The sequence below is a fragment of the Dendropsophus ebraccatus genome, chromosome 1, assembly GCF_027789765.1.
Source record: "Dendropsophus ebraccatus isolate aDenEbr1 chromosome 1, aDenEbr1.pat, whole genome shotgun sequence".
NCBI lineage: Eukaryota > Metazoa > Chordata > Amphibia > Anura > Hylidae > Dendropsophus > Dendropsophus ebraccatus.
The window spans coordinates 212,745,411-212,758,771 of record NC_091454.1 but is presented as its reverse complement, the minus strand read 5'-3'; the positions used below and the strand labels follow the sequence as shown (position 1 = coordinate 212,758,771).

Here is a 13,361-nt window from a genome sequence, read left to right as displayed (position 1 = left end):
AAAGTGCTGTATGTATTTTTTATCAGATCCTCTTTATCTTCTTTGCAATGTTTGCAAACAGAGAGCCGGACTTTGACATTCAGGCCTATATCTAATATGAATGCAGAGGGAGGCCAGTTGGCAGATGTCAACACAGAGGCCTGCATGGGTTGTATATAACTAAGTAAAGCACAAAATCTCTCATAAAATGTATAGAGCAGACCACATGAGATGTTTGTGACCACAAAAGGAAGCCTAGGAGATCTGAGCCCTTTCATTAGTCACTGCATTGTGTTCACCTCAAGTCTTTTAATCACTTTTTCATCTGCACATTGCAATATCACGGCTTTGTGCTATGACCATTTCTGGTCCTAAATTGTATCCACCTGTAGCATCAAAAGGTAACAGGGCCAATGCAGTGACTTCTTCCTACTATGAAAACAGTTCTTGTATAATAATAGCAGTGACAATTGTACCACTCTCAACAGGGCCATTTAAATTTAAAGGGGTGGCTACAAATTAGCTTATTCAATTAACTTTGAGTCATAGTCAGAAAATCTGGTGACAGATAATTTTTGCCTTTTAGCATCCTTTGCCAGTCCCGTTTACTTTAAAGGGAATGTGTCACCTAAATTTTCTTTTAATGATTAGATACAGATACAAAAAGTTGTTATTTTATTTTAATCAAATTCACTGACTGTTATTTCTTTTATTTATCTTTTTGTACATTGTTATGGGGGCTGCCATCTTACCAGGGCTGTTATTAACAGCATTTACTGACATGCTTTACAGCAAGACTCATGGTTATAGACTGCAGGCGCTGTTTCTTCGAGATGAATGTGAAACATTACTGAGAGTGCTCTGGGACCTTTGAAGGGGTCATTCCACAGGAAGCTGCTATTGTCTCCTCAATCTACTGGTGTCCTATGTTTCTGTAATGCTGTACAACACACTTTACAGCATCCTCCTCTTATCACAACAGACACAACAGGAGGTATTAGCTTAGTTTTAGCCCCAGTGGTGAGAATAAAAACTGCAAAATATAAGGAATACTGCCCTAAATGGCAGTGAATAACTGGTTGACAGTCCCTGGCTTGCACAGGTGTGACGCAAAACGCGGACAAGACAGACAAACACAATAATACATAGTAAGGAATCAAAGGTTGGCAACTAGTGGTCTGCACAGTACAAAAACATAGTCAAGAGTAGTCAAAAAGGCAAAATCTAAGAACCCGGATCACAATCAGGAGAAAAGCTAGGTAACACTTAGGAACTGAGTAACACTCAGGAACTGAGGCTCTATCGCAGGCAAGTAAGGACAAACAGGGGAGGATATTTAAGGAGACTGGAGTCCCAGCCCCAGGACGTGATTGGAGCTTAGACTCCAACTCCCACAATACGACAAGCTAACTTGCGGAGACAGCTGCCAGTCAACACAAACTACATGTGAAACACCTGAGCCGTGTGAAGCCCTGGTCATGGCAACAACTAATGAAGGATCCGCTGTGCCTCTAGCATCCCACACGGTAGCTAGGAATGCTGTCGGCGTGCTCCTCTCAACCAGCCGTATGATTTGACATACACTTTGGCGGACGCTTGCGGGATGCTGGTCTACGCTCTGGCTGTGTTTGGAACAGAGCGTGATGGCCGGCTTTTGACAGAACCCCCCCCTCCCCTTCAGAAAGGATCTCTGGACCCTTACTGAACCCTCCAGGCTTGGAGGGAAATGACAAATGGAATTTCTTAACCAAGCCAGGAGTATGGAGATCCCTAGCAGCAACCCAAGTTCGCTCCTCTGGACCGTAACCTTTTTAATGCACCAAGTACTGTAATGAATCATGGACCCTACGAGAATCTAGGATCCTTTCCACTTCAAACTTCAATTCCCTCTGTATGACCAGTGGAGGAGGTGTAGGACTAGATTCTGCAATGCGGAATGTATTTCTTGAGCAGAGATTTATAAATCACAGGATCGACTCACAGAGAATAGTGTAATTCGGGTATGGGGTATTTCGACAATCTGAAAGGGACCTATGTAGTGAGGAGCGAATTTGGCTGGGGGAACTCAGAGTCACAAGTTCTTAGTAGACTTTATCCCCAACCAAAAAATCAGGACCAGGCCAAAGTTTATATTTAGCATATTTAATTAGACTCTGTTGAGCATGAAACAGGTACCAAAAAGTTTTATCTGTTCGTACATTCGCGAGGCGCATAAAAATATTCGCGAGACTCCAAAATAGACAATTTTAAACGTGCTGAAAGAGTAGCAACCACCACACAGGGAATGAGGAAACTCACGGGTTCTCCTTCTGGAGCTTTTTTGACACCAAAGCTTTTAGATAAGGCATCAGCCTTAACATTTCTGGCCCCTGGGCGATAGGTAACCATAAAATTAAACCTAGTAAAAACCAAGCCCAACATGCCTAACGAGGGTTCAACCTTTTTGCCTTGTCTAAATACAGATTTTTGTGGTCCGTGAGGGCCGTTACTTTGTGCCGAGCTCCCTTCAGAAAGTGTCTCCACTCCTCGAAGGCCCACTTGTGGCCAACAACTCTCTATTCCCTATGCCACAATTGCCCTCAGAAGTGGAGAACATTTTGGAGAAGAATGCCACAGGTCTTAAAAGGGTTATCCAGTGCTACAAAGACATGGCCACTTTTCCCCCTCTCTTGTCTCCAGATTGGGTGGGGTTTCAAACTCAGTTCCATTTAAGTAAATGGAGCTTAATTGCAAACCACACCTGAGACAAGAGAGGGGGAAAAGTGGCCAATGTTTTTGTAGCGCTTGATAACCCCTTTAAGTTAGTATAGGGTTCTCTGCTCTGGCACAGGATTGCCCCTACACCTGTCTCAGAGGCGTCCACTTCTACCAAGAATTGCATTTCCAGATCAGCGTGTACCAGCACTAGGGCCGAGGAGAAACTTTTTTTTTTTAAATGTCAAAGGCTTGTTCAGCCTCTGGCATCCCAGAGGAAGGGTTGGCCCTGTTTTTAGTTAACTCGGTAAGGGATTTGAAATGAACTTTCTGTAAAATTTGGCAAATCCTAGAAATTTAAAGGAAATGGGTATTGCCCAATCTACCGCTGAGACCTTTTTAGGGTCCATCTGTAAGGAATTCGGGGTTAAGATGTAACCGACAAACCCTACCTCTTGGACACCAAACAGACACTTAGAAACGTTTGCACATGATGAATTTTTGCAAAACCTAAACAATACTTCACATACATGTTCCTGATGTGACCTAAAATCAGACGAGAAGATAAGTATGTCATCAAGGTATATGACTATGTAACGACCAAACAAAAATATTGTCAACAAAAGGGCTGGAAAATGGCAGGGGCATTGCTTAGCCCCAAATGCATCACCAAGTACTCAAAATGTCCTACAGGGGTGTTAAAAGCCGTTTTCCTTTTGCTACCCTCCCTGATCCGGATTCAATTTTAGGTACCCCGTAGATCGATCTTGTAGAACCAACGGGCACCAACCACCTGGTTCAGGAGATCGTGAATCAGGTGGAGTGGATGCTTTTATGGTAATTCTATTTAGCTCTCTGTAATCAATACAGGGTCGCAACCCTCCGTACTTCTTTTCAACAAAGAAGAAGCCAGCACCCATAGGTGAAACAGACGGACGAATATGACCCTTCCTCCAACTGTCCGCACAAGATCAATGGCACAGTCATAACTATGGTGAAGATGCAAGGCGCCAGCAACAGCTTTGTCAAAGACATCCTTAAAATCTGAGATATACCCCAGGAGATTCACAAAGTCACTGACTGTACGAACTGACAGACTAACTGGGGTTAGATGAGAAGCACAGGAACTTCCCCACTTGACCTGTTCCATGGTTCACCAATTAAAACGGGTCATATTAGCGTAACCAAGGCAGACCAAGGATAATATCTGAAAAACATCTATGACTCTGTTCACACTGCAGTTTGCACGGCGCTTGTGGCTTAAGTACAGACCAAAAAAAAAAAAACCAGAAGGTGCAACAGCAACCCACAGGTGCAAGGGCTTACCGTATGTACTCCTCCCCGTCTACACACGATAAACACCTGCTCTGTAGATATGCTAGTGTGAAAATGCTAGAGTAGGGACCATGTCTCTGAGGCCACCTTAATGTTGGTGACATGGTACACTCTGTTTGATCAAATAGTTTGCTAAGATCCTAACTTTTTAATATCTACAGAGCAGGTGTTTATTGTGTGTACACTGGAAGGAGTATATACGGTAAGCCTTTGCACCTGTGGGTAGCTGTTGCACCTTCTGTTTTTTTTTTCAAGGATAATATCTGCAGCCAACTTATTCATTACAAAAAATTAAAGGACAACTCCCACAAAAATTTTTTTTTGCTCATTTAACACACATTACAAAGTTATATAACTTTGTAATGTGGTTAAATACCCGGCCTGGCCCCCTTCCCCCACTTTCGGACCCCCGACCCCCCACCCCGGAAGTTAAGGAATGTATACATTACCTATTACGATCGTCACGGTCCTCTTCTCCGGGGCGGCATCTGGTGACGACGACGTCAGAGCCGAGGGGCGGTCCGGGTCTTCTTCCTCCTCGGCGTCTTCATGCAAAGTGAATGGGGATGAAAAGGCTGCTGGTGCACATGCGCACCAGCAGCCTTTTCATTGGCTGGAGCGCATCACATGGCTTCCAGCTTGCTCAGCCCTGATTGGCTGAGCTTGCTGGAAGCCATGTGATGCGCTCCAGCCAATGAAAAGGCTGCCGGTGCGCAAGCGCACTGGCAGCCTTTTCCATCCCCTGGACCCGGAAGTTGGAGACATCGCTGGATGGCGGAAGGCGGCGACGGAGAGGCGGACGGCGGGCGAATCGAGTGGCGATCGTCACCGGAGAGATGGTGAGTATGGTGTCTGTGTGTGTCTGTGTTTTTTTTTTTTTTTTGGGGTCCCGCGGGAGTTGTCCTTTAAGTCTTTGGGCGGACGGCGGAATCTGTCTAACCATAGAACGGAGTCTAGGGATGGGCGAAGATTAGAGAGGGAGAGCGAAGGGACAAGCAGCGGAATCCTGAACAAGTTTTTCACGTGATTTCCATAGTTGACCTTAGTATACCCTTAGCTGGCCTTCTTCAAACCAGAGTAACATGCAAAATTAGCACATTTAGACCACACTCATTTTATATCGAAACCGCACCCCGTTTCTTTGCCTCATGTACAAACGTATATTGTTTCTGTATGGCATTGTATTAAGGGGATATTTTACTCTAAAAGCAATACTAGGTAAGTAATATGGCATGCAGTTTAGGGCCCTTTTACATAGGCAGATTATTGGCAACGAGCATTCCTAGGAACGCTTAACTAGCCCAAAATTAGTCTGTAAGAATGCTGGTGATCAGCCGATAAGCAGGAAGCGCCCACTCGTCAGCTGGATAAATCTTTTGTAAAGCCGTAAAATTTATTGTTATTGGCTGCAGATCTGTCTGTGTCGATCTTCTAAACTATTAGGTTATTAGAACTGCACAGACATTGCTAGCAATGCCTGTGCAGTCCTTGCTTTATTCAGCCGTCGCCTCCCCATCACCTATTACACAGAGAGATGTGTGGCTGATGTTAAAGACTCTGATCAGCTAATGAACGTGCGCTTTCTTGCTTGTCAGCTGATCGCTGTCTTTATTACACAGTGAGATATTTGCACGATTAGGCAGATAATCTATCCCTGTAATAGGACTTTAAACAGGAAACGTGACTGATAACTAATTAATAAAACAATAAAAGTTGTGCTCAAGTTAAATATCCTTTTGTTCCAGGTTTTGTTGAAAAATGTTGTGTGCCCTTTATATAGTCTTCTCCATTTTGTTCCAGCTCCACCTGATTTGGTACAAAAGGTAATAGATAAACCCTTTTTTTTGATAGTTTTGGCTGTTCTTTAACCCTGGAAGTTATTCTGGGAGACGCTGGAAAGGTGAAAAAGTCAGAGGAACCTGATATCTCTTGGCACATTGTGATCTCCAGCTTATTACATTGAACTTATCACCATTGTTGATTTCTAATATATTGCTTATTCAGTAATTCCACCGCAGGGATACAGTCCTCACCCACACATTAACACCTGACAGTAAACAACACCTTTTCTGTGTTCTTTTGCCATGTTTTAGGACTAGACAAACCTTCCCATAGTCATTCCTCTGTGGTTAAAAAAGAAGGAACAACCAAGGGGCAGCCATAAGCTTCTTAGAATATTTGTCTTTCTTTCTCTCTTGCAGGCCACCAGTTCAGAACAGTTTAGAACAGCTGACATATAATACTACATCTCTCATTAGTGAATATAACTTTCTCTGATAATAAAAGTATTGGTAGCTGACTCTGAATCATCCATACCAGCACCGACTGTGGTTGGCACCGTGTGAGACCCCTAGGCAGGTCTCTCTCATTCCTCATTCCTGTCTCCATGCTGATAAGGTAAGGCTGTATATACATCATTCTTGGAGGCTTTATAAATACCATATTTTCCTGCATATAAGATGACTTTTTAACCCTGAAAAAGCAGGGTTAAAGTCTGGGGTCGTCTTATACGCCGAGCATGGTCGCCCCATACGGTGGGGGGGCTCAAAAATGGCCCATCCCCATCGTATGGGGCAACCACTATAAAAAAAAACAAAAAACATTTTACTCACCTAGGGCCTGTTCCCAGCCTCCGCGCGCCTCCCATACCGTTCCCGGCGCAGGCAGCGTGACGTACTCTACTGGAGACCGAGATCGCCGAACCTCTCCCGGGCAGCCAAGCGTCTTATCGTAGAGGCTCGGAGACGTTAGGCTGCCGGGAGAGCTTTGGGAGAATAAGAGAGGCTTCAGGAACTTCCGGTGCCCCTCTCATTCTCCCGAAGCTCTCCCGGCAGCCGAGCGTCTCCGAGCCTCTCCAATGAGACGGAAGAGGTTCGGCGATCTCCGGTGCAGGTAGTGTACGTCACACTGCCTGCGCCGGGAACAGTACGGGAGGCGCGCGGAGGTTAGAAACGGGCCCTAGATGGGTTAAAAGTTTTTTTGTTTTTTTTTAATTTAGCTGCAGTTAACCCCTGCCTGACTGCAGCAGGGCTGCGGTCAGGCAGGGGTTAAAATTTTCCGGCGTATAAGGCGAACCCCTTACAATCTGCAGGGGTCGTCTTATACGCCCAAGTTGCCTTATACGCCGGAAAATACGGTACACTGGTCAAAAATAAAGGGAACACTTAAACAACACAATATAACTCCAAGTAAATCAAACTTCTGTGAAATCAAATTGTCCACTTATAGTGCTTTTACATGGAACGATTATCGTTCGTATTTTCGCGATAACAATCGCATTTGAGCGATAATCGGCTCGTGTAAACACAGCAAACGATCACACAACGAGCGAGAAATCGTTCATTTTGATCTTTCAACAAGTTCTCAAATAGTCGTTGGTCGTTCGCAAAAAACTCGCAGATTGCTTTGTGTAAACAGTCTTTCAACGATTTACCCTATGTGAGAGATGGGCTTAAGCGATCTTAAAACTATCGCATCAACGATTTTTTTAAACGATCTATCGTTCTGTCTAAATGCAGATTGTTATAAAAAACACATTGTTACTTCATAATCGTAGAATGATCGATTGGGCGAATTATCGCTCCGTGTAAAAGGACCATTAGGAAGCAACAGTGACAATCAATTTCACATGCTGTTGTGCAAATTAGACAACAGGTGGAAATGATTGGAAACTAGCAAGACACACTCAATAAAGGAGTGGTTCTGCAGATAAGGACCACAGACCACTTCTCAGTACCTGTGCTTTCTGGCTAATGTTTTGGTCACTTTTGGATGTCGGTGGTGCTTTCACACTTGTGGTAGCATGAGACAGACTCTAACAACCCAAAAAAGTGGCTCAGGTAGTGCAGCTCATCTAGGATGGCACATTAATGCGAGCTGTGGCAAGAAGGTTTGCTGTGTTTGTCAGCGTAGTGTCTAGAGGCGCTACCAGGAGACAAGCCAGTACACCAGGAGACGTGGAGGAGGCCAACAACCCATTAGCAGGACCGCTGCATGTGTCTGCACAAATGGTTAGAAACCGACTCCATGAGGGCCCAACGTCCACAGATGGGGATTGTGCTCACAGCCCATCATCATGGAGGAGGCTTGGCATTTGCCAGATGACACCAAGATTGGCAAACTCGCCACTGGCGCCCTGTGCTCTTCACAGATTAAAGCAGGTTCACACTGAACACATGTACCAGACGTGGCAGAGTCTGGAAACGATGTGGAGAGCTGTCTGCTGCCTGCAACATCCCTCAGCATGAGCGGTTTTGCAGTGGGTCAGTAATGGTGTGGGGTGGCATTTCTTTGGAGGGCCGCAAAGCCCTCCATGTGCTCGCCAGAGGTAGCCTGACTGCCATTAGCTACCAAGATGAGATCCTCAGACCCCTTGTGAGACCATATGCTGGTTCGGCTGGACGTGGGTTCCTCCTAATGTAGGACAATGCTAGACCTCATGTGGCTAGAGTGTGTTAGCATTTCCTGCAGGATGACAGCATTGATGCTATGGACTGGCCTGCCCGTTTCCCAGAGCTGAATCCCATTGAGCACATCTGGGACATCATGTCTCATTCCATGCACCAACGTCACGTTGCATCACAGACTGTCCTCGAGCCGGCGGATGCTTTAGTCCAGGCCTGGATGGAGATCCCTTTAGGAGACCATCCACAACCTCATCAACAGCATGCCCAGGAGTTGTAGGGAGGTCATACAGGGACGTGGAGGCCACACATGAAACTGAGCCTCATTTTGACTTGTTTTAAGGACATTACATCAGAGTTGGATCAGCCTGTAGTGTGTTTTTCCACTTTAATTTTGTGTGACTCCATTGATTTATAAATGTGATTTTCATTGATGATTTCTGTGTGACTTTGTTGTTGGCACATTCAACTTTGTACAGAACAAAGTATTCAATGAGAATATTTCATTCATTCAGATCTAGGATGTGCTATTTGAGTGTTCCCTTTATTTTTTTGAGCAGTGTATTACTTTACTGAAAGAGTAGTTGATACTTGGAACACACTTCCAGCAGATGTGGTTGAAAAAATCTACAGTAAGTAAATGTAAACCTGCCTGTGATAAACATAAATATGTCCTAAGATAATAAGAAAGGAAATAATAGTATTGAATTATTATCTGCCAATAACTCACTTATCTATCGTGTTTCTCCGAAAATAAGACCTACCCTAAAAGACCTAGCTTCATTTTGCAGGCTTTTTGGTGTAGACTTAAAATATAAGCCCTACGCCATAAATAAGCTCTAGTTATAGTCAGCTGACCAGATCCCTGACACTGTGTGGTTGAGCATCAGCCAATCAGTACCAGACTTGTTGTGCTCCTCCCTCACCTGTTCAACACAAGCTGCAGTGGAGGTTGGAGTGGTTACAAGATGCACAGTGGCGAACATTGAATAAGGGGGGGATGGAGGGTACATGGGCCAACTAGAGGGGGGTGGAGGTATAAAGCATGGGGGCTACCTGCAGAGGGATAAGGGAGGTATACTTTATAGAGACTACCTGCAAAGGGGGATGTATCCAGTAAAGGGGAAACAAGTACAGAAGGGGGAGGGAAGCATACAGTATGTGGAGCCGTACTGCTGAGGGGGATGTATACAGTATGGTGGAACAACTAAGGGGGGAGGGGTTTGTGTGTGTGTGTGTGTGTGTGTGTGTGTGGAACAACCCTATAACAACTATTGTATAGAGTGGAACTACAGGGTAGTTTTTTTTTACAGAAAAATAGGGTAGTAAGGCAGTTGTAGTATACTTATGGTAGCAAATCAAGAAAGGCAAAATAATTTTGGTGGTGGTGAAAAGTCTCTGCTACAAAATTTATATAACAACAATAAAAAATAAGAACAATAGAAAGAATAGCCAAGTGTTATAGGGCCGATGTTCACATCTGTACTGGGGTCAGGGTGTAGGTGTGTTACAGTAAGGGCAAAGCAGAGCTTAATACAAGGCAAATAGCGGGTCATGTTTTCATGACTCGCTAGGCAATGGCAGCACATTCTCAGAAATCCTTCATATTGGAGAATACAAAGGAAGGAGTGTGCGTACAGGAATTCCATTTCCGAGCCAAGAAATCCAAGCAGCCCCTATCAATGTGTGAAATAGTGTCAAGCACTGGACTTCCTCTTATACCATCCCAACGCGTTTTCTAGCAAAATATGTGAAATGTGCAGCCAAGTTTATCATTCCGCCTCATTCTCTCTCCTCCTAGATTTCCAACTTGATCTTTTTGAGGCCCAAGCTTGTAATTCACAATGGAACAAAAATACATACAGATCCAAGCGAATTGTTCCATTTGGATGAAATCATTTGTTAGTGGTACATGATAAAACTTCCAACATAAGTGGTCAAAGCAAAGCCTATAATAATCTTTTATGCATCATTTTAAACCCTCTACATTACAGCTTTGGCTGTCCAGGCATGATGGGAATTGTAGTTTTGCAACAGCTGGAGGGCCGGATTTTAACACCTCTGCTACGTGGTATAGTAAATTAGAGGCAGCAAACACCTTGGGGAAACTCAGACTTGGGTCCACCTCTTAATTGGATATAGATCACAACTCTGATTGTTCCTTTCTTCTTATATCCTTTTCTTTTATGGAACAGACTTATACTTTTACATAATTTCCAGTGATGTTTACATTGATTTTGTACTAGCTTTGTGTTTATTAGTTTCTATTTCGTTATTTACTGTTGAAGATTTGCACTTTACCTATCAATAAATGATTCTATATATACAGCCCGGACTTTAAATAGAATCAAATATACTGTACAAAGAACTGACTTTCTGCTATTATTGGAAGTGTATTTCTCAATATCAGTTTGAATGTATGTAATGACACTGTATGTTATTTTTTCCCGAAAATAAATAAAATATGTGTTAAAAACAAAACAAAAACAAACCTATGCGCACAGCCAACAGTTCCCAGAGTCACTGATTGGCTGGGCGGGCAGGTGCTGCAGCAGGGGAGTGGGAGATGCTGAAACAGGAGCTGTGGGGAGGTAAGATAGGTGAGTTTGATTTGTTAGTCTAACTATTGAAGCTGTTTGGCTGCCTTCAGTGATACCACATATGGGAAAGGGAGGTGATGTAAACTTGAGGAAGCGTTCCCCTCTGCAAGGGTCAAATAGTTGCTGAAGGGAATACCCCTGTGTTACATCCTTGTCTGAGCTGACATTATACCACCTGTTTGTCAGACGTCAGAAAGTGTTGGTTGCCACCCACAGATTGTCTCAGAGTGTCTATGGACTGTTTGTGTTTCACAGTAGACCAGTGAATATTTTTCAGGAGGTGTCTGATGCTTTTATTTTTCTATTGCGCACAAGTGGCGAGAAATACCACCTGCTGCTAAATGGATTTTCTCAGGCACATAACACAGAGTCAGAGTATACTTTACCCTTGAACTATTTATTTTTGTTCTCTTGTGTTGTCCAGAATGATCGAACTTCAGTGTACAGAGGCTGCCACCAAGGGCATGGCCAGAATTCACACATGAAACAACCTTTGTAATGATGCTCCAGCTGTGCACCGACGGTCATTGACAGACTGACGTGACCAATATGGGGAATAAGCTGATACAGGTTTAACTAATCACTGCCAGGGTTTCACCAGAGAATAGCCACTTGGAGGTATCTCGTGTGGTTGTCTGAAGAGGATAAAAGGGAACCAGTCAGCACAGTTGTGCTTATTAGGTTTCCAGCAGTGCTAAATAGATGTGGTAGGGAGCCTTCCTACCATGTCCTGGATTGCTCCTTCGGTACGTCCTTTTGCTGGCAAAATGTTTTTTACTGCTGTGCGCGAGGCAGGGAGAGAGCTGGGAACTAGTCATCTGGGCTGTGACATATCATAGCTCTCTGTCCCATCAGCCCGCTATACGGCAGTAATTGACAGGTAAGGAGGCACGTATTCAGTTCTGTGTCCAGGGATGGACTGACAGTGTCCTCAACTCCTGGGCCGATACTACTGATATTGTTGATGGTATCACAGCATGTGAAATCACCTCAGATGAAAATCAAAAGACGTCTCTAACCTGCTCCACACCTCTATACACATTAGACATGTGACATTTTTAGACAACCATTGAATGGGTATGACAGCTTCCTAACTTGGGGAGATTAGATTTTAGTTACGCTTCCTTCTGTTAAAAAATGGCCCTCAATGAGCAAAAAACAAAATGGCAAAAAGTCACCAGTTTTCATGTAATAAATTAAAACTATATCATGCCAGAAATCCGGCTTACGTGGCTTAAACCCCCTAGGAATGTGTGAAACCTTGGTGGTCAGTAGACCTGTGTGTGGGGGCCTCCTTTACTCTACAGTTATATGGTGGTGTAATAGCGGGATCCCAGCTGTTTTCTATTATGTGTCGGTAGCCATGTCCCCCTGTGATTTTGTGTTTATGAGACCAGATCTATTGTGATGTGATGTTATTTTGGAGACAGCTCACGCCATATTTACTCTGTTATTTAGAAACCGTCGGACTGTGGACGGCAGCCAAGCACTTGGCTCAGTTTTGTAATTAGCGGTAATCCTCTGGTGTGTTCTCTAAGCCGGAGAAGCTGGTTTTAGTCCTGTAATGTATATTACTATTGGATACACTGGCAGCTGATGGGATTTTAAAGAGTCCAGTTCACAGACAGAAGATGGCTGTGGCTTGGAAATAACAAAGCAAAGTCACAAGAATAAATGTACTGAAAGAATGGGATATAGATTACACACCTCAGTTCAGGTAACTTTATACCATGAGCTCCATTTACTAACCAAGGTCTAATGGCAGGCCACAAAATAGAGACCCAATCATCCAACCAGTCAACAATGGCTACCCAATTTATAGGATAGACTGCACACGAAAACTGATAACCTCTGGTATTGCATGTATACTCTAAAGAAACACTTCCGCATGAGGTAAGACATCAGTGACCTGTCTGTCCCCATACCATTGTCTGCATAGGTCAGCACTTCTTGGACAGGTTTACATCAATATATTACAAAATTACACCGTTACTGATACATCTGGATAGGTTGTAGGCTTTTGCTAAAGGCGGCAGATGAGATTTTGCACATGGTCCATAACAAGATTATTTGATAAATGAAAAAATGTTTAGTAGAACTGACATAGAAAAGTACCATGATCTGTTTATACCCAGGACTGGGGCATCCTCTCCATTTGCAGGAAAGAATATGTCTTCATCAATATTGATTCTTATTCTTTTTTTTTATCCCCCGCCAGAGCAACCACCTTCCCCTTTCCTGGCTGCCTGGGAGGAGGATCTTAGGCCCCCTTCACACGTCCGGAAAATCTGTCCGGATTTCCGGACTCATAGACTAACATTAGACACGGACACCCTTCCGGATTTTTCCG

The 13,361-nt window shown here is 43.9% G+C and overlaps 1 long non-coding RNA gene across 6 annotated transcripts in view; it reads left to right on the top strand.

Annotated features, from left to right (window-relative positions):
* The window catches only part of LOC138768879 (uncharacterized), a 152,064-nt gene that overhangs the window by 3,593 nt on the left and 135,110 nt on the right, over positions 1 to 13,361 (top strand). For 5 of the 6 annotated variants that reach the window (XR_011359175.1, XR_011359172.1, XR_011359176.1 and 2 more), the window contains exon 3: positions 6,210 to 6,405. This is a non-coding gene — a long non-coding RNA (uncharacterized lncRNA). Of the gene's footprint in view, positions 1 to 6,209; positions 6,406 to 10,212; positions 10,283 to 13,361 lie in introns of those variants that run through there. The other variant, XR_011359177.1, reaches the window with a different exon arrangement.